Below are 23,664 nucleotides of genomic sequence, written 5' to 3' on the forward strand. Positions count from 1 at the left end.
TTTCCTTAATTTTTTGGCATGTCACAGTTGTACTCGCTATTGATTTTATGACTTTCTTTTAGATAATTCTTATAAGTTGGATCTTAGTAGCCCCAAAACATTGTCAACATTTCTTTATCAGGAATCTCATATTTTTTTAACTTTTTCCTGGGGGACAAACTTGGATGTTTCCATTCCATACTCTGGTGTTTGGATACTGGCACAAAATGATGAATCCAGATCTCATTACATATTATGGGGGGGAAAAAAGCAAAAAGAACTGTTGTTTCTTCTGTACAAATGTCAATTTGGGTATCTGTGAATATGAGTCAGCTGTCTCATAACTCATTTTGTACATGCTTTGTGGTAGTTCAGCTTACCATGGATAATAGAATGAACAGTGCCCATACTCGCATTAAAAATTCAGACACTTGTTCTGCCTAACTTAAACTGTTCAATCCACATATAAAAATGTGCATAGTTAATACTGTTTTAACATCCATGAGTGAAATTCAGCCATTGCTACACTTTCAAAACATAATTTTATCTCAGCACACTGCACTCTTCATTGGTACACATTTCAAACAGAGCCGTTGTTGTGAAATAATCGAAAGAGGTTTAATGAAACATTAAGAAAAATATTTTTTAATGCTAATAATTTCTATATCAGGGTTGCCAGCTTGACTGTCAGACTAATTATTGAACGACCCTCATATTATACTTAGTATTCACTTTTCTGAGGCCGTGTATTTAAGATAAATGTAATTAAAATAAAATTTGAAAACAGAGAATGAACACTTTTCCTTACAGTGAAAAATATTCAATGTTGAGATAGTAAGAGTAGATATTATATTGAATGCAGTTGCTTGTTATAAGTGACAAATGGGAATTGGTAGTGTGACAAGATTACTTAAAAATGTAACTTTATTTCACTTTGCTATTGTTGAGTATTGATTGACTTAGGTGTACCTAACATGACTAACACTGGTAACATGTTTAATCATTCTCTTTTGCCTTAACATTCACTGATAACAGTTTTCTTTTCTGTATTAACTAAAACGTTCATAGGAGGTCGTGAATTTGAGAAAAAATTAGTTCTTATATAAATTATATTTTCTTATAAAATATTTTTGTCAGGTAGGAGATATGTGATAGTGTTATATAACATTGTATGGTAATTATAACATTGTATTTTAATCAGTAAAAACACAGTTTCTAATAATTGTATGACATGAAAACAACTGATTAACTGACAATTAACTGATCTTATTAACACATTGTAGTCTGCATGATAATAACCAGTTTAATATCTATTTTAGCATTAATTAACACTACAATTTTTTTTCACTTGAATTAAAATGATGGGAAGCTAATTTTTTCTAAAAATTTTTTTTTGTGTAATTTGGTAAAGAACATGCAGATATTAATATTATTTATAAATAAACATTCCTTTTGCATTTTTTTTGAACGAATAATAATTCCATTCTTATTAAACTATCTTTATCTGGATTTAAATAGGGCTAAAACAAATAATTTCTGTGCCTGAGAAGTGCTGCAATCCATTTTGGTTTCTTTCATTAGCAATGAGAAATGAAGAGAAAATGTGTAATTCCCTATAGAGGTACTATATTTTAAAAATTGATTAATTTACCTTTTGATTGGTAGAACATGTTTTAATGACTTACTTTACAAGCAGCCAGATTAAGAATTAGCCAGCTGTTGATAATTAACTGTTCTGGAAAATATTTTCCTAGTACATTCATTTTTTATGCTTCTCAATTCAACTATTAAAGAACATTGAAATACACAATATGCAAGTATGCATGCATACTACTATAGGTCAGTTCATTGTTGAAAATTTTCAAAATTGTGTTATAGTATAGATCATTTATAGATTTTTTTTATGATCCACCATCATGATAGGTTTGATATTTATAAGTCTGATAATTGTTTAGATTTGGGAAATAATTGAAACACAGTATTTTTGACTCTATGTACTGTTATTGCTTGTAAAATTTTCAGGAAATTTTAATGTTTGCCGCTAACCTATTCACTGTAACTGATAACTAATTCAGCTTGTTTGAATGAAAATAATTTTTTTGGTTGCTCTATTAAATTAAAAAAAAAATTTCATACCAACTAAATTCGAATGAATTTTTATTATTTTAGTGTTCAGGTTATTACATTCTTTTTTGTTTGTACCCACTTAAAATAAATTCCATAAAGGCATTTGTTCTTTACTTCATTGTTACATAGTGTTACATATAGTTGCACTAAATAAGGACGGTACTCCATAAAGGACAGTTTGCTAAGTAGATAAAATTTTGCATGTCAGGGTTTTTGCAGATCATGAAACATTATTTCATTATTCCTTTTTACAAAAAAACACAATTTTAGTATTGGAAACTTTGGAAATCTGTAGTTATATATGGTGTCTTTTTTTTATTAATATTTCCAGACTAGACAGGCCAATTTAGATGAAATTTAGCTTGAAAATTTCTATATATGGAAATATATATATATTACATTGATGGTATTTAATTCTGGATAAGGAGGTTGGGAAGTACAGACTTCATTGATCCCATATCTCAAAATTTTACTCGTTTGATAGGAAATGTTTTCTTGCAATTTTGTGCCCCTTAGGTAATTAAAATACTTTTGAGTGGTGTTTGATTTTATTCAAACCACCTACAAGTGGGGTGATGGAAAAAAACTGTTTTCAAAATTACATACTTTTTAATTTCTAATTAGCAAAAATTTGTGCACAGTTAGTAAATAAACTAGAATATTAGCTTAAATCCTCTGTTTATTAACAATTTTTTCATATTTTGTTGTATTTCATATAAGGAGTTCAGACTAATAACAGTCTTAACTTACCCGGCTTTTTTATGTATCTGATTTTAATTTTTATGTATCTTCATTTTTAGTTTTTATTTTTGGAATTGTTTTTACCATTTCCTCCTGTTTTGTTGAAAGTGGTTATTTAATATTCAAAACTGGCAATTATTTAGACATTTTTATTTTTTGTAAAAAGTTTGTCAGGAGAGTATTTGAGTATACTCGATAAAAAGTATATAATGTTATATGATTATATATATAATATTTTACTTGTTTACAGTATATATAAGTGCTATTGGTGTAACACATAAAAACATTTATGACATGATTTCATATGTTGCTTTTGCCCATCTGCTATTTTTGAATAGCTTAAACCAGTTGTCATTATGTTTGTTAAAACTGAGCTATGAGCTATAATGAACATTTTAATTGAAGGAGAAATTTGGAAATAATCTTAGAATCACATGAACAAATCACTTTTTTTTAATACTATAAAATATGAAATTAGTCTGAAAATAACTACATTGATAACAGTATTATTATAAAAAAGGATTTTTAAATCAAGAGGAGCATTAAATTATATTTAATAGTAAGAGAATAATAAAACAGTTTGTGGTTTATTTATAAATCAGGTAATAAAAATTCAAAATTGATGAAGAATTCATTAATGAAATTGTACACAAACTAATACAATTAAAAGCATATCTGGGAAAAAGAGACTTTGAATATTTTTAATTTTCAACCTGAAATCATTGTTTTGTACAAATATCTATATCTCAATCCCTTTCAGAAGCATTACATCTATTTTATGTTTAATTTGGTTTTCAGTTATTCAACCACAAGACTTTTTTGCTGACAATGTAAGTCAGTATATAAAATTTGTAAAATAGGATACCCATTATTAGTGTTATATATTTTATAATTTCAAACAATAATGGTTGTAGATGCTGCCCAATGAAAGTGTAGGATCACTTCTGCGGAAAATATTTATTGTTGAATATTCAAACAATTGATGTTTTTCTTGCATGGAATGTACACTCCTTTTTTTATCTGCAATTGGTTGATATGTAACCTGTTGTATTCGGAATGATTATGACTGACTTCTTATTTACATAAATACAGCAGAATGTGGATTATTCAGAACACAGATATTATTTAATAAAAAGCACCTTTATTTGGAAAAAATCATACTTGTGCTATTTATGAATATTCAGTAATTAATATGTCCTTTTTTTATTCTTAATCACTTCATGATTTGCATCGATTCAAAAAGTGTTCTTTACATTTTTCTGATTTCTGCATTATGAAACCATACCAACATTGTTACTTTAATGAAATCAATTTTTGTGATACAATTCATCTTTGAGTGTCGTTTTTTGACTATTGCCCAAAGATTTTCAATTGAGTTTAAGCCTGGGCAAGGGAGCACTTCAATGTCTTGTTCTCTAAAACTTTTTCTAATTTTGTGGCAGTATGACATGGCACCAAATCTTATTGGAGCACTTCATTTCCTTTGAGAATTCATTTGGAAGTTGTTTCACAACCCTTTCCTTTAGAATTTTGATATATCTAACATTTTTCATCATACCATCTACTGTAAGTAATGAATGAGGACCTACAAATGTGAAACAACACCAAAATATTTTTTCTGGGGTTGTTTTACTCTGTTGGATATGAGCCATTGATGCACTTTCATCTGATGCTTTTTTAATGCAAGGAACCGTTTGCCCCTGAACATAAAAATGTGACTAGTCAGAAAACATAACATAACATTTAACTGGTCTTCTTTAGTCCAGTTAGCACGTGCTTTGGCCCAAAAAAGAACTGTTCTTTTTTGCACATTCCTGGTGTTAAAAGTTGCATTTTAGCTGGCCAAAGAGCTTTCCATCCAGCTGCAAGAAGTCAGTGTCTAACATTTACAGGTTATGTCTAACGGTTGTCATGTGTAAATCTGTTCCACTGGCTGCTAATTGTTGATTTAAATCTACAGCAGATAATTTTGCATCAATTTTACTTACGGCCACATTTGCCTTTCTTCTGAGGTGAATAGGAACCAGTTTCTTTAAATTGTTTTAAATTAGCATTTGGGGTCCGTAGTCTGACACCACACTCAGAGGTTATTTGTCTTTATGTTATACTGTTATGCTCAGAAAGAGAAACAATTTTCAAACACTTTCGTGGAATTATGTTTGTTATTATTTATTCAAGGCGCAGAACAAAAAATATGAAAATAGTATTTTGTAATAAAAAATGAAATAAACTTTCACAAAGCATTATTCATGACATGAAAATTGCTTAATAAGCAAAAAACAATAACCTCACGTTGCATAGACAACTAAAGAATGGGTGAGGTTAGGTATTGTAGTCATAACATAAAAAAAAGGTCCCTGTCTTCGGATTCATTTGCAGACTACTGTATATGTACATATCTATTTAAAAAAATTATAATAATTGATGTATGAAAGCTAAAATCAGTCACGCAATTTACACCCAAAAATATTGTCGTGTGTTTCGTGATTTAATCAGGATATTGAGAGATTGACAATTGAAATTGTTTGTATAATTACAATTTGGTTTAAAAATATAAGTAAAACAAGACAAATCAATAATGACAGTAATAATAATAGTAAATAACAATCATAAAATAAATAAACAATAAAAATAGTAATCACAACCACAATAATTATCAGAGTAATAGTAATAATAATAAACAATTTAAAAAATAAAAAAATCTCACAATATCTAGAATTATGACAATCATGGCAACAGTAAACAATAATAATATTAAATGTCAATAACAATAATAAACAGAGATTACATACAAAACAGAATTTAAATTGATTGTCAAGATTTATTTACATGTAGATAAATAATGAAAACCAGAATTCAGTCCCATTGACGAAAGACATAGAGCATGACCAATAATCTTACCACTTTAAACCACTAGTCTTGTATTAACAACAATAGTACAATAGATAAGACAAGTATAAAATTATTTCACTGCAAATACCACTGCTGTCGACAAATAAAACCACCTTGACAGTTTATTAATGAAATTTAGCACATTGTGTCTCCCGTACAGTGTTACATAATTCACCAACCCATTTCTTATTTTCATGTATTGGGGTTACTTGTGGTTTCACCTTAGTTGCATCGAACCTGCACTTGAAATCGCTTCTTCATTGACCTCCTTGCAGAATGCTCTCGTGGACTGATTCGCAGAACTCACATTGCAGACTTCATCTAGTAGACTCGCATCTCCAGACTCTCCTTGTGGAACTGATTTCAGCTGGTCTTCTCCAGAGTATTTATACTCCTAATCTCTTTACGTGCCGGACTGGACCCAATTCACAAGAGAACGATCGACCGAGCCCTTTCGTTCCCATGCATTCTAAATCTTGGTCCGGTAACTCTTCTCACAGAACGGTATGTGTTTATTGTGTGTCAGTGGGCAGTATTACAAGAGACGATTGTTAAACGGACCTGTTACCTTTACTAAAAGGGTTTCTTTTGGACCATTTCTGGATTCCTCCCATTATTATATTTTCTACATTTTATCGCAATTGGTAGGAATATGTTACTCAGGTCTACTATCCGGTCTTATTACAATATAAAATATATTTTCAGAGATAATAAGTATCCCATTCAAGACAAGGAAAGAGAAAAGCAAAGTGATTTCCATGTCTCTTCAGTAGCTAAATATTCAGTTGCACATCAGCAAGCCAATCCCACCAAAGTGGTGCGATTCACCCCTAAAAGTCACATCTTCATTTTTTTTAACCAAATGGTTTGCCTGTATACTGAATATCATTACTCGGATAAATTAATTCTAACTTTTTCCTTTTGTACCTTAGATGCTTTACGTATCTCATAGGTACAAACAAAATAGTGGGTATATAAGTATAAAGCAGCAAATCAACATATTCCTTTCTGTTATGAAAAAACACAATATATTCAGTATCTGAAATCAGCAGAGGAAGATTCTTCATCTAATGTAATGCAGCTTACATAATTTGAAAAAGTTACATTTGAAAATTTATGTTAAATATGCAAATCACTTTAATAATGCTGAGCTCTATGTCAGTAGCAGAGGCACATAAAACACATAGACTAATAATGATTCTCATTTTTTTTTAACAGATACCTCCTTTATGATCATATGTATCATCAGCACCACTTTACCATGAAGACAGAAAAAACAATCGACTAAGTTTTCATTTTAAAGCAAATATGAAATTACATTGAATTATCGTGTCTATGATAAGGACATGTTGAGATCATTAGTACTGCGCAAAAAAATTATCTTAGTATTTTACTTTCCTCAAGAACTAAGATGTATGATTTTTGTTTTTAAAATAGCTGACAGTTTTGTATTGAAATTTTTGTTGTCTGAATAATTAACTGTTTGTTTGATTTTGTTGATTGGGAATTGTTATTGATTCAGTAATTTATTTGTTTATTATAATTATCAAATTATTATATAAATAAAAAAATAATCATAGAATATGAATCATAAAAAATAATCATGCAGAGTCCTACTGCAATACACCATTCATCATCTTGCCGTCCAGTGATCTTTGGCCTTCTAACCTCATGCATGAGGAACAGTTTCCGTTAGGAACCTGTTGTAGACGATAACAAAATAAAAATATCAAGACATTATAGAATTAAGTAACGTTTTAAATATAATCGTGAACAGTTTATTTTAATTTTGTTGTTATTTAATACTGATAAAATAATTTAATAAACACAGAATATAGATTCATCTATTTCTTATTTGGACACATTTCTACACCACTTCAATCATGAGGCTAACATTATTATGACTCCAAGGTCATTAAATTAGATTTGTAATTTCAAATGGTATTGATTCATAAACAGACAAGAACTTGACCAAATATAGCGTAAGCAAGCGATTCTCAATCTTACGTTGATTGTGTTTTTCTTTAAACATTCATTTGTGATTGATTAGTCGATCTTCATATACAATTATTTCATTTCGTAAGGATTATACGCAGTAAAGCAATATCGTTAGCCCTCATCGTTTTACTTAGACTTAAATTTTGGGGTAATTTAAGGAGCTTGGCCAATTTAAATACGTGGATAAACGGAAATATTTTAGCAATATTGAAATTTTTCGGAGCTTCTTTACAGTTTATTGTACGAGATCTGTAACTGAACAATTAAACAATTAAATGTGAGATATATTTTGTCCATTCGACTGTTATTCCACTTTATTTTGCCCGCAGTATTTTTTATTTTTTTATTATACAGTAAAGTTATGTATTAAAATTTTATAATTAACCTTCAAAAATACATTATCACAGTGAAATATTCGGTTCATTACAACAAATAGATTTCATAGTTCTATGTAATACATATGCCATACTAAATTTGTATTCGCTACAATAAAAATAACTTTCTTAGCATAAAGAAATTATAAACAATGCTGTTACGTTCATAGTTACATTCATAGTTTTTTTTTAACTGTAGACAATTGTGCACTGCCAATCTATTCTATTCTTTCGCAGGATTAGAATCTGTAATTTTTTGTTTGTTCTTCTAAGCTGTCAGCTCTTTATGCACTTATTAATTCCGACTGCTATTCTTTTCCAACTACTAATAGGTCCCCACTATATTCAGTTTGAATTATTAGCTAAATCCATATTCATTATGCATGTATAAGAAATCTGTTATTCGCTGTGAAGTGAGAAACGCGAGCTTGTTTCTCTGTTCGGAACCTGTAGAAAGAACAGCACGTGCATTCAGAAAACCAAAGAAGAATAATAAAATTTTGTGGAAAAATTTTTGTTAAAATAATTCATGAAAGCATTTTTAATGTTAAATATTTTTAAAAAAAATCCTTAAAGACGAGGGGAGGTCTTCTGTTTCCTGATTGCATTAATCCCCTAAAATGAACTTCAGGATTCTCCCCTGATCCCATAATTCTCTAAATCGGTCAAATTTGACTAAATATGGTTACTGAGAAAACAAATTTACCAAATTTCATTATAGGACTTCCCATATAGGTGTCGTAAGTTAACTGTTGATTATTAAGGGTGATCCCGAATTGGCTTTTACGATAAAAATTAAAGGAAATATTAGAAAAATAATTCAGTAAATTAAAATTTATTAAAGAATAAGTGTGATTAATAACATGTTAATTGTCCTTCATTTATATATCGTTATACAAAATTTCATTTATTTGTATAGATTTCTTGATGTATTTGTCACATTTATATATACTTTTTCTATCTGAATAAAAAACCTGTACACATACGTAGGATACATTTAGAATACACAGATAACTCAGGTGTAATGATTAAGAAAAATAATCCACGTTATAGTGAGAGCTTTTGGTATTATTATCGTGAATAAAGAGGAATCGTTTGATAAAATTTAAGTTGTGGCGTTTTTTGTTATTTTTTCCGATTAATTAACCCGAGGGACAGGGCGTATTCTATTGGTATTGAACATTTATAAAGGCTTTGAGTAGGATAATTTAACGATATATTGTGTGTACTGGGAGTCTAGGATTAATAAAAAAAAAGGTTAGAACTTAAAAATGATAAGGGGTAAACGTAAAATAATAAAATTATAAAATAGATTAGGAAATTTTGAAATTCTATGTAAAAGCGACAATACACGTAAATGAAAAAGGTAATTCTTTAAAATGTCTATGTATGATCTTTAGTCCGAAAACTGGTTTCCCGTGACCAGATTAAATGCAGCGCAAGGTGACAGTTAAGATCCGGTAAATTAATAAAGTCCCGCGTTCGAATCCCGTTCAGGCATGGCGTTTTCACACGCCACAAATCATTCATCTCATTCTCTGAAGCAATACCTAATGTGGTCCCGTAGGTTAAAAAAAATTAATACATACAAAATACACGTACAAGATTGAATAACGAAAATAAATTGTACACGTGCTCGATAGTTGTATTTTACAGAAAGGAAAGAAATACTATTAAGTGCAATTCTTGTTAAAAAAATATTTTTAACAGTTGGAGAAAATGTTTGAGAATATAAATTTAAATGAAAACACAGACAAATATATTAGTAAGATAAAATCTTCGTCATTCATATTACGTGTAAAATGTACATATTTAAAGTAAAGCGAGTACGATTTACCCGTTTACGAATTTTGTTTTAACATTTTTTTTTTAAATTTAAAACAATTTTCTTAGAAAAAATAATATACTCTTTCTTTGATTTGAATTTAATCCTCTTAATTGCTTGTTTTAAATGTCTGAATAAATAATAATTAAAAGTAATACTTTATTGTTATTAATTTCTTGTATTGAGTTACTGATAATCGTTGGAAGTAGAAGAACGGATTCATTAATCGGATTCTGTAATTTCATTTAACTACTTTTATTTCTTTTAACTTTTCATTTAATTTTTCTTTATTTCTTATGATGGTAAAGGTTGTGTTTGACTTATATTGTTGATTATTACATTCAAATAATTGCTTATTTTTATCTTTTGATTATAGTTTGTACTGGAGTAAGAAAATGCCGGTTGTAAGAAAATGAATTCGAATGAGAAAACAACTGTTCAAGCTGTTCACAAGCTGTTCTAAAGTACATATTTTTAAATCGTAGTTCAATGCCAGCGCTCTAGATTCAAGGTCGCCTATTGCTATACAACGCAATAGCTGTACTACATCTATTGCGTCGTTCAGCGAACAGCATTTAAAATGTCTTCCTCTCGTCTTTCACAGTGGGTTTTACCTCAGCTAATCGCTTCCGGTTGCTTCGGTTCAGGATGCGAAATTATCGGTTACAGTAAAGATAACACTCGTAAAGGCGAAGATCAATTTGCTTGTTCCGTTCAGTTCCATGAACTTAAAGTTAAAACCAACAATATTTTGAGTACCATCGATGTCGTTATTAAGTTTCAGGTAGAAAATGAAACGTTAAGAGAATCATTGCGGGGGAAATCTATGTTTAAAAATGAAGTTCTAATGTATTCAGAACTTTTACCGATGATTGACAAAGATGGAATCGTGGAAGAATTATTTTGCAAATATTATTACGGAAAGGCCGATTCAAACCTAGAACCGGAGAAGGATTTCTTAATGCTTGAGGATTTAACCAAGCGGAACTACAGATTGACTTCGGAAAAAGTAAGTATTTATTTTCTTTTATTTGTTTTGTGATGTTATTACTTATGACTTTTGAAAACTCAAGTTTAACACAGCTAAATATTAACTATGATATTGAAACTTTCTTTGTTCATAATTATAAACGCTCGTAATTGTACCCATGAGTGAGCAAAATATCTATCTCTAGTTGTGATCTTTACAAGATGAGCTTTTGTAGTAGCATTGTTATAAATTTTGTTGATTGAGTAAGCTAGAAAACGTATTTGATTTTGGAATTATATTGATAGTAGTCTGATTTTCACAAGGAAAGTTGTGGATTAAAATCCTGATCATGATTGGCATTTTCATACGCTACAAAATTCTTTTTCATCACCAAATTAAATTTTTTAATGCGACTTAAAAATTATAAAAATATGAAAACAGACAGTACTGACAGAAATTATTTTCCTAAAATTTGTTATAAAAATTTTCCCATGACCCCATGTATTTAATTTTTAGGAGTGTCATCTAGTATGATGCTAATGGCTTAATGATGTAATGGCGAGTTGCTAGCTGTTAACAACTAACAACCGTTTAAACAATTTGAAGAAAAATGTGATGGGTGGACGGGATGAATTTTAATTTGGAGGATTACTAAAACTACTTTATTAACCTTGGTTTTGGCAATTGGTATTTTATTATTTTACATTTTTTTAATTTCAAGGATGTCAATCGTTAAACATTATGGGTAACGAGTTTTATGAAACCATTAGGTTATAAGACGACATATTTTACCATTTTATCCTGAAAATCTATTCATTATTTGTTGTTGAAAATATAGGTGCTCCAAAAAAAAAAGAAGATATATATATATTTGAGCAAAAGAGGTGGTCAGAATATTTTTGTTTTATATTTGAATACGATTAGAACAGATTTATTTTTGTGTAGAAAAATATGATAATTAGCTGTATGTAATTTTACTTATATCTTTCAAAATATTTTCTGGAAGGAAACTTTTTATTTGTGCAGAGTCTTAGCTGATAAAGTTTATTACATTTTTCATGAAATCAATATTTTCACTTTAATGTGCAGCTGTATATTTTTTAGAAGAACCATCTTTTTTCAATTACACTTTCTTCTAGTTTTCAGTCATATAACTGGAAAAGATTTTTAATTTTGCAATTTAATCTCCAAATGACAAACATAAGTTGTTTTTAATCATGGTACTATGCATTTAATGTTACACTTTAGATCATGCCATTCTCTGAAGAATCATTCAGTCATTGTTGCTAATGTTATTTTAATGTACATCATTTTGCTTTAACTATCTAAAGAACATTCTTAAATAACTGAATTAAAAAATTCTTATATTTTGCAAAAAAATCCAAAATTTTGCAATTTTTATTTTTAGTTAAAAATAGAATATGTGATTTGGAGTTGCTCTTTTCATTTTAGTTTTTCGGAAGTAATTTTTGTTCTAGAGAGACTAGAAAAGTATTTTTATAGATTAGATCTACAGATAAAGTTTTAATAAGGTGGTAATTTTAAATGCAATATGATATTTTTTTTATGGAAAAAAATTTTTGTGTAAAAATTAATGATCTTTTCTGTTAATATTATGATTAGTGATAAACCATAATTTATTGATAATGAAATGTAGATTGGAGTTTAAAAATCTGAAGAAAAGGTGTCAAATGAATTGATAGAATTTAGAGAAGCTTAAGGAAGAGGAGGTAAAGAAGATTTTTGAGGAGATCATTACAAGAAGGCTGAATAAAAAAGATGATGCAGAAAATATAGAAGAATGGAAGCATGTTAAAAAGGAAATTCTTAAATCAGCAGAACAAACTTAGGCGGATCTATGAGAACTGGTAGAAAATCTTGGATATGAGAAGATATATTGCAGCTGGTGGGTGAGCATAGAAAGTATAAGAATGCTAGTGATGAAGAAGGCAAATATTGACAATTAAGAAATAGTATAAACAGGAAGTGCAAATTAGCAAAAGAAGTGTGGATTAAAGAAAAGTATTCAGAAGTGGAAAGAGAAATGATGATTGGTAAAATAGACAGAGCATACAGGAAAATTAAGGAGAACTTTGTGGTACATAAGTTAAAATCTATTAGTGTGTTAGATAAAGATGGTACATCAATTTATAACTCGAAAGGAAAGGTTGATAGGCGACTAGAATATATCGAAGAGTTATTTGGAGGAAATGAATTACAGAATGGTGTTATGGAGGAAGAAGAGGAAGTTGAAGAGAATAAAAAGGGAGATACAATACTGAGACCTGAATTTAATTGAGTATTAAAGGATTTGAATAGCAGAAAGGCTCCTGTGATGAACAGGATATCTGCAGAAGTACTGTGCAGTGCAGGTGAAGAAGCGATAGGTAGATTATATAAACTGGGGTGTAATGTTTTTTGAAAGAGGGGAAGTTCCGTCAGACTTCAAAAAGTGTTATTGTCATGATATCAAAGAAAGCAGGAGCAGATAAATGTGAAGAATACAGAACAATTAGTTTAACTAGTCATGCACCAAAAATCTTAACTAGAATTCTATACAGAAGAATTGAGAGGAGAGTGCAAGAAGTGTTAGGAGAAGACCAATTTGGTTTCAGGAAAAGTATAGGGACTAGGGAAGCAATTTTAGTGTTCAGATTAATAATAGAAGGAAGATTAAAGAAAAACAAACCAATATGTATGGCATTTATAGAGTTAGAAAAGGCATTTGATAACATAGACTCGAATAAAATGTTCAGCTTTTTAAATATTTAGGGTTCAAGTATAGAGGTAGAAGAACAATTGCTAACATTTACAGGAACTGAACTGCAACAGTAATAATTGAAGAGTATAAGAAAGAAACCATAATAAAAAATGAGTCCGACTAGGATTTTCCCTATCCCCATTACTTTGTAATTTTTACATAGAACTAACAGTTAATGAGGTTAAAGAACAATTTAGATCTGGAGTAACAATGCTAGGTGAATAGATAAAGATGCTACAGTTTGTATATGATATAGTAATTCTAGCTGAGAGTAAAAAAAGAATTAGAAGAAACATGGTTAAAGTCCTACGCAAGAACTAACACATGAAAATAAAGAAGAACAAAACGAAAGTAATGAAATGTAGTAGAAAAAAAGTAAATAGACCATTGAATATAAAAATAAGATGTGAAAAGATTATGGAGGTTGAAGAATTTTGTTATTTGGGAAGTAGATTTACTAAAGATGGACAAAGCAGGAATAGTATACAATGCTGAATAGCACAGACGAAACAAGCTTACAATCAGAAATATAATTTGCTTACATAAAAAATTAATTTAAACATCAGGAAAACATTTTTGAAAGTATATGTTTGTTGCTTTATATGAAAGTGAAACTTGGACAATCGAAGTACCTGGGTAGAACAGATTAGAAGCTTTTGAAATGAGGCGCTGTAGAAGAATGTTCAAAATCATAAGGGTGGATAAAGTGACAAATGAAGAGGTATTGCGGCAAATTGTGAAGAAAGAAGCATTTGGAAAAATCTAGCCAAAGTAGAGGGACTTATAGGCCGCATCTTTTGGCATCCTGGAATAGTCACTTTGATATTAGAGGAACAGGGAGATGGGCAAAATTGTGCAGGCAGGCAATGTTTAGAATATGGAAAACAAATTGTTAGAGATGTAGGATATGGAGGTATACTGAAATGAAATGACTAGCATTATATAGGAAAGTTTAGAGAGCTGAATCAAACCAGTCAAATGGCTAAAGACAAAAAAAAAAAAAAAAATAGTGTAATTAATTCTAATTATAAAGGCTGTAATATTTTTTTAGAATTAGAGAATATAAGCAAAATGATTTAAAAAAATATGTTTTTCATAACTTTGCAACTTCAGTGAACTAATTGCTGAAGTTACAATCTGCTGGATAATTTTAGTAAGTTTCAAAATTAAAAACCAACCAACATTTGAACAAGAATTATTAATCACCATCCCTACCTATAAATATTGAATAAGAAGTTAGTTTATTAAATTGCCTAAAGAAAACAGATTAAATTTTTTATATTAATAAAAAAAGTTGCAAAACATCGTGCGCCTGGTTTTTTATTTTTTGTTAGCATTATTATAAAATTTCACCATATGAAAATAGCAGAATCAAAATTTTTAGATTCATCAACATAAATTTTCATTAATTATTATCTCATTATATATTTATAATCTTTTACTGTGCAAGAAGAACTAAAATATTACTTTGAATTTGATGGTTGCTTCTTAAATTTCTTCACTGAAATGTACTTACAATTTGCAAAGATATTTGAAAGTAATATTAAATTAATCTTCTCAATTTCTTCTCATTTTTAGCAATGTGATTCTAATGTTTTCTCACTACATAGATAAAGAAATAATACTACTTCAATTTTTATGTTATTAGGAGGTGTAAATTTCTAAATTAATAAATAAAATTAACATCAGAATGCAGGATACTGAATGGACAGTAAAAAACTAAAAGAACATTGTGGACAGTGATTCTCTGCAATTTAATCTAAATATGTGTATAATCTGTGTAACTGTAACTTTAATATTACTAAATTTATATAAAATTGTTCAAGTTTAAAGTTCTTTTTTATTAATATTTTTGGTTCTTGAATAAAAAATAGATGAGGTACATACTCTTGAGTTTATGGAGAAAAATGGAAAAATTTAGATTTATCATTTCAGGCATAATGTGGATTATTGTTACTGGCAAGGGTTTATAAATTCACAGAGAATCAATGAAAAGGTTATGGCATCCAGATACTGGTTGTTCCATATTCTGAGCATTCATTCTGTTATATTCAACATATTCTTAGCACCCTTGAAATGTTTTGTTTAACATCACGACTTATACGTTTTGGTAATAGATCGACACATCAAGAATAAAGGCATACAGATAAATTAGCTTCTGCGCATGAAACTGGGGAAAGTGGGTAGAAGTTCTACCAAAATTATATTATCGTGATGAAAATGTATCAATTGATAAACAATTAGTTGATTTTATTGGCCGTTACCCTTTCAAACACTATATTCCCAGCAAACCTGCAGGATATGAACATTATACTCTGAAATTGCAGATTTATACTGGAAAAGAACCAGGTGGCCAGCCAGAGAAGAATCAGAGAATTAGAGTTGTGTGGGATTTGACTAGTGACCTCAGAGGTCACAATGTTATAAGAAATAACTTTTTTACATCTTACAACTTAGGCAGCTTCTTCAAAGACATAAAATAATTATGCTTAGTACCATAATATAAAATAGGAAAGAATTGCTGGTGCAAATGACAATTAACGACATTCACAGCTCATCTCTCTTTTTTGCTAATAATAACAGTAATGAACTATATACCAAAAAAAAAATAAAAATGGTGTACTGAGTATTTTACATGCTGGAGTAGAAATAAGCCTGAGAACTGACAAAAATTCACAAATAATTTAAACTTATAATGCTACTAATGCTTCTGTAGGTACGCTTGACCAACTTGTAGCCACATACACATGCAAATACAAAACTAATCGGTGGCCAGTGATAATTGTTTACAACATGCTTTGACATATATTTATACAATTTATTTTTCTTTTGGCTATTAGTCAATCCAAACTGGAATAAAAATTCACCAACTAAAAGAAGAGTCTATTTACAAGAATTAGGAAAATCACTTACTGGAAAATTACCATTTATAAAATCAAGAAAATACGTGATTAGAACATTGACTTCATCAAACATTGTGAAAGTAATGCAAGTACAAGATAAAATTTTGCCTCACTCAGCAATTATTGACAGGGAAGTTACAGGGACAAAACAAGCACAATACAGGTTTTATCCTTCAAAGGATGAAAATAAAACAAACATTATTTGTTTTAAATATAGCAAACAATTATGCAAGCAACATGTAATGACTTACTATTGTCTTACCTAGAAATATTTTTATAAATTTGCATTATATTTATGTACTGGAGTTATTTCAAGTGAAATTTTCATATTGTAACCGATTTTTCATTTAATTAATGGTTTCATCCATTACATTTAGTTTTTTAATGTAATTTTTTTATCATCTATGTAATATCTATAATTCTGTAAAACAATGTGCTGTGAGATTTGTAAAATGTAGAGCAGTAGGCTATTCAAGTAAATATATTTATATTTGTTGTCATTGATTTTATTATCCAATTTATTATAATATGTTTCATAAATATATAAGTATAATATTAATTTACTTATGTTTTTATACTGAACTGTATAATATTAAATAATTTTTACTAGAAAGTTTTTTTTTTATTACACTATAGAAATAATTTGATTAAAAATATATTACATGGTCAATTAGTCAGGTCACTTATTAACCTGAACAGTATGTTAATGCAGTAAATATGAATAGAACAGCAGCGTTAACATGTGATACATGAAATCAATTGGTTTTTAATGCTAAAAATGAATCTGAAGTTAGAATTTTTCTTTCACTCGCAAGTTTTTGAAAAATTACAAAATAAAATTATAAAATTTTTGATTCACACATATGGTTTTTATTTTATATGATTTCTTTTTATTTATGTGCTCAGTATACAATTTTAACTCTGTTAATCAGTTGTTAATCTTGAAAAATTAATTTAAATCATAATTCAAATGTCACATATCATGACATCATATCCCTGTATTAAAGTGTAATGAGCAAGATTCTTCATGACTGTACAACTCAAAACAACATAAAGCTTATTTGGCTTTGTTTGCCTACTACTTTTAATAGTACAAACTCTGCAGTCAGTGTGATAACTATATTAAGTAAGGGAACAATAAAGTCTCATATTTAGTGTGTAAAATTCAGATAATTTTTGTTAGGTTTGTGGTGAGTTCAGTATAAAATCATATAAGATAAAACATAACAGTTTTAATTTAAAAAAAACATCGGATTGTTTTTTGACTGTAAAATTGGTGATCAGAGTAAGACACAGTTTCCTGATATAATATGTGGTACCTGTGCGGTTAACTTAATAGGATGGCTAAAAGATACACAAAAAAAGGCTTTGCCACTTGGTGACCCTGTAGTTTGTTGTGAACCAAAAGATCACTTAACTAATTGTTATTACTCTTTAACAATGTATCTGAAATTTCTAAAAGTCTAAACTGTTCTCTATTCTTCTTCATCTAATTGTGCTTTATCCTTCATTGCCATCTGCATACAGATCTGTTTCTCACAGTTAATCCATTCCAGTTCTGAAGGTTTCTGAAAACAGTGATGAAGAAGAAAGTGTTATGGAAGAAGACATTCATGATTCAGAATTTGAATACAGTCCAGGAAGCCACATCTTATGTCACAGGGTAAGCTAAATGACTTAAGAGATTTAAATTTATCAAAAAATCAAGCCAAACGTTTAGGCTTAAGATTGTAAAATTAGAATTTACTTAAAAAAAGTACAAAAATCTCGGCTATTGAAACCAACAGGGGAATTTTTCTCAATACTTTTGCTGAAGAGAATTACTTAATTTACTGTACAAGTATTGATGAGATTATGTAACAATTAGATTGAGTTCATGAACCTGAGGAGTAGTGCCTTTTTATAGATTCCTTCAAGTATACTAATAAATATTGAAAAATCCTTCACAATATTAGAAAATATACTTTTGTACCAATTGTTATAGAATTAATATGAAAGAAACTTATGATGCTAACAAAACTGTTTCGAAAAAGTAAACTATAAATGCACATTTGGAACATGTATAGATATTTAAAAGTAATAGTCCTTTTGTTACCCATGCAATTGGGTTATGCAAAATATTGTTGTTTTATTTATGAATGGGACAGCTGAGCTAGGGATCAGCATTATGTAGTAAAACAGTAGAAGAAACATGAGAACTTAACTCAGGTGAAAAACATTATTCATGAGCCTCTAGTTAAACCAGAAAAACAATTTTTACTGTTCCTTCATATCAAGCTGGGATTAATAAAAAAATTTGTAAAAGCCATGAAGAAAACAATCAAGGATTCTTCTACGCATGAAAAAAATTCTCAAAAGTAAGTGAAAGAAAAGTTAAAGAAGGAATTTTTGTTGGCCCACAAATGTGGGAGTTGGTCAGAGATGAAGTGTTAACTGTGTTGACCGATGTAAAACTCATTGCTTGAACAGCTTTCAGTCACTTACAAAAATTTTCTTGGTGTCAATAAATCACAAAATTACCAGAATATTATAGATAAACTGATAAATTTATACATAGCTGTAAGATGTAATATGTCACTAAAAGTCCATTTTCTTCATTTACATCTGGATTTCTTTGGAGTACGAAGAAATCCAGATGTAAATGATGTACAAAGAAATTTGAGGCAGTACGTGATGAACATGGTGAATGTTTCCAACAAGATATCTAAGGGTTAGAAAAGTATTACTAAAACAACTGAGTGTTAATGTGCTAGCTGATTACCGTTTGACTTTAATTCGACATGCACCTCAGGCTTTCTACTTAAGGAAAGCATCTGATAAGAAGTGTAAGTATATGAAATTCCATTAAGATTATTTATATTAACTTTTGTAGACCTTTAATATGTCATTTTTACTAAACTGATGATGTTAAATATATTTACAGATCTCTCTCTACACAAAAAAGCAATCTAGTGAAAGGTATCACACGTAGAAAAACATCAACAAATTTTTATTTTGTATATTTATATTTTTATTTTGTATTAATGATTATTTGGCATCCACCTTGTCTGAGGGCATCTTTTAACTTCCATCTGCCACCTGGTACTGTGATAGTAATAGACACACAAGTGATTGTAATACTGTAAATTGTTATTTTTGCCCATACTGACTTTTTGTCTTCTTGAGAAATATAAATGATCTTTAACAGATTTCTATGGCTGTTTAGAGTAATATTGATATAATCATTATCAAAAGACAGAAATATATGCTAAGTTTTTCTTTATTTATTTAGTAGCATGCCAACTGCACTTTTGGCCAATTTTTTAATAATTTTTTTTAATGATTAATTCACCATATATGTCAAAGCGTGTGCATGGGAATATGTAGTGGAAATTTTATAAAGTATGAAAAATGCCGTTCCTGATCAGGATTCAAACCAGGGACCTCTAGATTAAAGGCTGAGATGCTACCACTTCACCATGGACAATGTGTTATGCTCATGGACAATGTTCTGCCACTCCACAGAGATCGACAATGTGTCACAGCATGATGAAGATGCGATTTGTAGAATCAAAAACTTTGTCAACTTCACTGAAATTAGAATGTAGAATATGAAGGCAGAAATCCTATGCTAGAGGTGTATTTAATTATCTACAAAAAATTCTCAATTTTCTCTAATATTTTTATATGATATTTTGTTTATATATACAGGTAATTCAAAGAAACGGGAAATTTAAAAAATTAAATAACGTTAATGGAAAATTTTTTTAGAAAATGAATTTTATTTCATGTAATTGTATAAATGATGCCATTTTAGGATACATACATTTTAGTTTATTTTTTAAAGATGACATCTTGCAGGTGACCTCCTCTTCTACGTAAACGCTCACGAAGTTTCTTCGTTAAATTGATCATGGTTTGACGTATCATCTCGACTGGAATTTCCGCTATTGTTTTTCGGATCTTTGCCTTGTTCTTCCGTTGTAGCAGGTCTCCTGTAGAACACTTTGCTTTTAAGGTGACCCCACAAAAAGTAATCGCAAGCTGAGAGATCAGGCGATCTGTGAGGCCATCTAATGTCACCATTTCATGAAATGACACGTTGTCCAAACAATCGGCGTACAGCTGCCATCGATATTCGTGCAGTATGTGACGTTGCTCCGTCTTGTTGAAACCAGGCTGTGTTAAGAATTGGTGGAAATCTCTTTTGTTGTTCCACAACAAAGGTTTCAAGCACGGCTACGTAACGAGCCGACGTCACTGTAATCGCAAGACCGTTGTAATCCTCAAAAAAATAAGGGCTTATAACACCGTAAGATGACATAGCACACCACACGGTCACTTTCTGGCTGTGCAACGTACGATGGTGTAGCTGCGTAGGATTTTCTTGTGCCCAGTATCTGAAATTTTGCTTGTTAACAAATCCACTGAGGTGGAAATGCGCTTCGTCTGACATCCACAGTTCGTGAACAAACTCTTCTTATCATTTATCTTCTGAAGCATTACATTACAGAATTGTGCTCGCACAATTGCATCGTTCGGTTTCAGTTCCTGGACGATCTGCAACTTGTATGGATGGAATTGTAAGTCCTTCACTAATATTCTTCGAATACTTGAACTATGCAATTGTAAAAATGCTGAGAGACGACGGATTCACCGATGTGGACTTCGTGTGACAGCATCTTGTAAAGCTTGAATATTCTGTGGTGTACGGACGGTTCGCTCACGGCCTGGAGGTTTCTTTTTCATTGCCGAACCAGTTTCCTCAAAATTAGATATCCATGTTTTAATTGCATGTGCTGATGGAACACGGTCGTGCCGTCCCAGATTAAAATGACGGCGATATTCTCTACGCGCTCCCTCCACACTGTCATTGTTTTTGTAAAACGCTTTGATAGCAAATGCACGTTGCGCACCACTCCAAGGATCCATGACAACTAAATGGCAGGTTAGGTTAGATAGGCTGGCGCCACTTATCAAGTGGTACCAATCGCCCACGACTACCAACACAACTTTAAAAATTTCCCGTTTCTCTAAATCACCGTTTATTTTACTTGTATTATTTTTTTTTAAATACATGAAAAAAGCTTGTTGATTTAGTCAAATAACCAAAACCCCAAAGTAAAACATCAAGCTGTGTCTTATAACACAATGAAATTATAAATTGGTTCACAAAATATTCTTAAGAAATTGTATCTTTAAAATTGTTTTTGCCAGGTATATTATAAGTACAATGTTGTTAGTCTTTAGCAGTCTCACGTAGGCATTTACAAAATTTAGTGATTTAATTTAAATACTATTGCTTGAAATATTTTTCTTATGTAGTCTTCAGTGGAATGAATTAACATTAAAATAAACTGATGTGGAGTTACGGTGCAATTATCTAAAATCAACAAGGTTTATTAAAAAATCTGGCAACAGTTGTAGGACTTTCCCGTCATGCGGCTAAAGCCTTTGGGTTGTTTCTGATACACGGCTTACACACATATACACACAGCTTAATTAAAAATATTTATCGTTTTATGTAAGTATAATATTTTTTAGTTTATTTAATTCAATGATTACAAGTAAAGCGCGCGTACATACCGCGTATTTAATTCGCGCGGGTGTGGTCGGTGACCGTCGCCACTAATTAAACTAATGTTATTTCACTACTGACAGAACAAATTTTGCTTGTATGATCGGTAGAGTGGTGTAGCCACGAGGCTTAGCGCACCTGGTACCGAGTCAACTGGGCAATTGAGTTCGAGACCAACCAGTTTGAGTTAATTTTTACTCTTTAAATATTATTAATTTATTTAATTCGATCGCTCACCTGTGACATCCCAACATAGCAAACGACAACAATATAATTTTCTTGTGATGGGGATGCGATTCTTCAAATTTTTTGCAAATATTGTTATTTTTTAATTGTTAACAAATGTGCCTAAGTAAAATATGACCTTAATTAGGCAAAATCTAGAGATGCTGTGGGTGACCTTTCTCTACAGCCTCACCTCGACCTTTTAAGTTGAAAATTAAATGGTATTAATGGCCCATATATAGAAGTAATCTGACCAAGTTTGGTCAAAATCGGTCGAGTAGTTCTGGAGATATACTGAACACGCACGCACATGCGAACATTCCTGTCGGATTTTTGTGTTTCTTAGGTTCCTTATGTGTCAAAACGTAAAGATTTGGTGAAAATTGCATATGCCCAAATTGGACCGATTACAATAATTTCCCATCTAGAACTATAGCATTATCTAGACGGGAAAGTAAAAGAATGAAATGTATTTTTAATAATTGCTGTATGAAAAAGTCTTATTTTGTTACCTGTTTAATAAGTTTTCCAAACATGTTTCGCTTTATAAAAAAGCATTTTTAGAGAACAGTTTCTGTAAATTTATTATATAAATAAAATTTTTGTGAAGTAATGAAAATATTTCTTTGACATCTTAGATTACAAAAGAATTAATGCTTTTTAAACAGGTCTGGTTATAGTAAAAATTAGTAGCAAGATATGTAGACCGCATAAGATCTATATAAAATATTAAAGGTGTTTCAAATACTTTCGGTGTTTCAAATTTTTTATTGCCGTTTTGTATGTCCCTCTACAATTTCCACCCTCTACTGTAAATAAATTAAATAAACCTGTTTTTCTAAGTAAATGGCTTACAAAGTTATTTAGTCTTTTTGCAAAATTTCCCACAATCTCTTTATGCTGCTCTCTCTCTCTCTCTCTCCCCCCCCCTCTCTCCCTCTCTCACCCTCTCACTCTCTCTCTCTCTTAGTATTCAATCCTATGATTGGTTGGCAGCAAGTCTCCAAAGTCCTTTATCCTGAGCCAGAAAAGGTTTTATCTGCCTTAAAACCCTTTCTTTCCAAAGTTCACCTGATCTTAAACATCCTCCTGTAATACTGCATTTCAAATGTCTTTATTATTTTCCTCTCTGCTTTCGTAACGTAAATTATGGATATAAAATAACATAATTTACATGTTTTACTATCATAAACCACTAATATATTCATAAGTAATTTTTTTTAATAATTCTTAGATATAAATATGTATTTCTTTTTTATCATAAGTTACTTGGTTTTTTAATCACTGGCAATTTATTTTTTAATGGTTTAAT

The 23,664-nt window shown here is 30.1% G+C and overlaps 1 protein-coding gene across 3 annotated transcripts in view; it reads left to right on the forward strand.

Moving 5' to 3' along the window:
- Positions 1–10,812: 10,812 nt before the first annotated feature.
- LOC142330396 (facilitated trehalose transporter Tret1-like) overlaps positions 10,813–23,664 on the forward strand; it is a 64,245-nt gene continuing 51,393 nt past the window's right edge. For 2 of the 3 annotated variants that reach the window (XM_075375623.1, XM_075375645.1), the window contains exon 1: positions 10,813–10,945. The gene's annotated coding sequence lies outside the window, so the exon portion shown is untranslated. Of the gene's footprint in view, positions 10,946–18,112; positions 18,234–23,664 lie in introns of those variants that run through there. The other variant, XM_075375637.1, reaches the window with a different exon arrangement.

Source organism: Lycorma delicatula, chromosome 1 (assembly GCF_047948215.1).
Source record: "Lycorma delicatula isolate Av1 chromosome 1, ASM4794821v1, whole genome shotgun sequence".
In the NCBI taxonomy this organism is placed as follows: Eukaryota; Metazoa; Arthropoda; class Insecta; order Hemiptera; family Fulgoridae; genus Lycorma; species Lycorma delicatula.